General features: G+C 53.1%; 1 protein-coding gene across 1 annotated transcript in view; it reads left to right on the forward strand.

Annotated features, from left to right (window-relative positions):
* Nucleotides 1-2,490: 2,490 nt before the first annotated feature.
* The window catches only part of LOC114069565 (flocculation protein FLO11-like), a 5,095-nt gene continuing 4,689 nt past the window's right edge, over nt 2,491-2,896 (forward strand). Inside the window, exon 1 of the mRNA XM_027906455.1 lies at nt 2,491-2,686. The gene's annotated coding sequence lies outside the window, so the exon portion shown is untranslated. The remainder of the gene's footprint in view (nt 2,687-2,896) is intronic.

The following is a 2,896-nucleotide window of genomic DNA, read 5'->3' on the forward strand; positions in this document are numbered from 1 at the left end:
TCACCAGCTCCTGAGGTCTTGGGAACTCCTGAACAGACTTTCCATGCAGTGGAAATCATCAGCATTCTCATCTGATCTTCTCTGGCATCTTTTTCTGGGTCAGATGCAGGCTCCTCGCTCTCACTGACTTTTACTTTTCTCCCTGTAATCACCTGATTTCAAGGAATGCAAACCTACTGTAACAAACAGCCCTCCTTACACAAGAAACCAAAAACAGCCAAGCAGCACAAATTTCCAGAGTGGAAACTCCCTGAAGGAGACGGGACATGTTCTGGGGCCGCTTCCTGTTTGTTTAGGGCACGGCCCACATTCTTTTCATGTGTATCGTCCTGTGCATGGAGCTTTGCAGGGTCAAAGTGCTTTCAGCCCACAAGAGCAACTCCCCCAGCACTCGTCATCTGTTCCCTCCACCTGAGAGGACCTTGACCCTGTGGAACAGCTCAAGCACCTTGTTGGGAACAGCCCTGTGGTGGGTGGGAAGTGCTGGTTTTCCTGGGAAAAGGATCTGGAACCTTTGACATGTGGTATCTGTGGATTGGAGCAATAAGCCCAAAGTCCTTCCTCAGTCACACAATAGCTATTATCTGGGGGGTGAAAAAAAACCACTCCTCTCCCTGTTATACACTGCTTTTCTCTGGTGCTATGACACCCCTTCAGAGAGTTGCAGGGTTGCACACTCCATCACTTGGATGCTGTGTTTTCATCTTCATGGGCTGGGATTGCTGGTGCAGGAGGACACCTGCCTGCCCTCATCCACATCACAGCTTTATCTGCAGAGACAGACTCACAACACTGAATGGCTACTTGCCATGCCTAAAGGCTGAAGCAAAAACTAAACCAAGTGCTCAGATAATTTGCACTGTAACTAAAGAAGCTAAAATCAGCTGAAGAGCTCAGAGAAGTCCTGAGATCCTTCACTGACAGCTCAGCACAATGCTTGTGGTTTATCCCTGGGTACAGGTCCTCTGACTTAGGGTTCTTCAGTGCTGTAAGACCTCATGGAAGTGCAGTAGGAGGCTGGCACTGCTGTGCTGGAGGAGCAGATGTGCAGTGGGATGGGAGGATGGTGCAGGGACAGGGTTGGGAGTGATGGTGCCAGTTTTCTGCCGGCTGCAGCCCGGGTTTGTCACCACTCATTAGAGCTGCTTGGTCCCTCCAGCCCCTGTCCCAGCTGTGTTCCCTGCCAGAGAGTGGTTTGTGCCTTAAAACAACAATGCCTGTGGCAAGTCATGCCTTTGGCAAACAAAGGACTCACCCTCCCACGTACCTGCTTGTCAGGGCCCTTCCTCCTCGGTTTTATCCATCCCTGGCAGCAAACCCTGTGCAGAAGAAGCAGAACCTGTTTCTGCAGTGGGGGGAGATGTGAGCACGTGTGGGTCTGTGACATCACTTCCAGCAGCCAAGGTGCCCCACGGCTCCAGGCAGTGCCAGTTCCTGGAACAAAAATTTCCCGTAAATCTCTGCAGAGCCTGAGAAAACACCCGTTTTGGGTCAGAAAACATCCCAGCAGCACCCTCTGTTTCGGCTGGATCAAACAAGACTATTTCAACTCCTAATTTTTGTTTTGTTTCCTCGAAATGGGCTCTTTCTTCCTAATACAACATAAGCAAAGGCTGAAGTCACAGACTGGGATTTTCCCCAAATGCATTGTATGGAAACCTGTGGGGGGGTTTCCCTTTTTAAAAATAAAATCCCTAGTGGGACTGTTGGCATTTCCAACAGCACGGAGACGCCAGTTTTTTCCTAAGAAAACTCTGGGCAGTCAGAGCCTCGGTCTTAATGTTATCTTCATCTTTCAATTGAGGGAGTTGGCAGAGGAAAATGGTTCTGTGTTCTGCTGGGACCTGAGCTGAAAGAGAAAGTAAAGGTGCAGGATGTGAGTGCATTGTTGGTATGTCCGCCTCAGACCCGGCGTGGTGCTGGGGCTGGAAAGCCCCCAGCCAGCCTGGCTCTTGCAGAACTGGGGCTGTCCTGCTTTCTGCTCCTGCTTTCAGCACCAGCAAACCCCCCACGGCTGAGACCCTGAGTATATCAAAAGTCAGGGCTGTCACAGCAAGCACAGGTTGCTGCTCAGGGGAGGGTCACTGGGTCCCTGCTCACCCCTCTGTTCGGTGATGCTCCTCAGAGCCAGCCCGGCCTGAGCTCTCCAGTGTAGCTGATGAGCTCGTAATCCTGATTAGCAAATTCCACCTCTTTTGGCCTAACGACCAACGCTGCTGCTGGAAGATGGCTGCCAAAAAGGAAGGCAATAACTGCTCCTGCATTTGGAGCAAATAATGAGCTTACTGAGCAGCGGGGAGCTGGGCTTGGAGGTGGGGAGAGCTCTGCAAAGCCTCAGGACAGCGGTGTCTTGGCACAGGCTGTCCGGCCAACACTCACATCGGTGGGAGAGGAGGATGGAGCAGCCGGTCCCTGAAAGCCCCCGCATGAATAATTTGCCAAGTGGGCTGGAGCTGCTCCGCATCTGGGGAATTCCAGCGGCCATCCAGCTCCAGAGCAGCCGGTATTCCCTCCCCTGTCCCTTCTCTTCCCTCCGCCTCCTGTCGTCATCCCGAGCCACGTGTGAGGGAAGCTGAATACCAGCTGAAACCCCAGATTTATAATCCCGGCATGAGCGGCAGCAGCAGCTGTGTTGCTCCGGAGGATGCAATAAGCAGTCGCGAGTGGGGAATACTGCCAGTAATCCTTCTCTGCGTGCCCTTCCTCCTGCCGACCACGGGAACATGAAGGCTGTGTCCATCCAGATCCTGCTCGTGCTGAGGGCCTTGTGCCTGGTCACCCTGGCTGGAGGTGAGCCCCAGCTCCGCTTGTCCCCTCCCCGGGAACAGCTGGGATCAGAGAGGGATGGGGATGGTGATGGGGCCGCGGGAAGGTGACACTGGATCAGGGTATGGAT

The sequence above is a fragment of the Empidonax traillii genome, unplaced genomic scaffold (genome assembly GCF_003031625.1).
Source record: "Empidonax traillii isolate 1590-97213 ecotype Southwest subspecies unplaced genomic scaffold, ASM303162v1 scaffold1297:size275931, whole genome shotgun sequence".
In the NCBI taxonomy this organism is placed as follows: domain Eukaryota; kingdom Metazoa; phylum Chordata; class Aves; order Passeriformes; family Tyrannidae; genus Empidonax; species Empidonax traillii.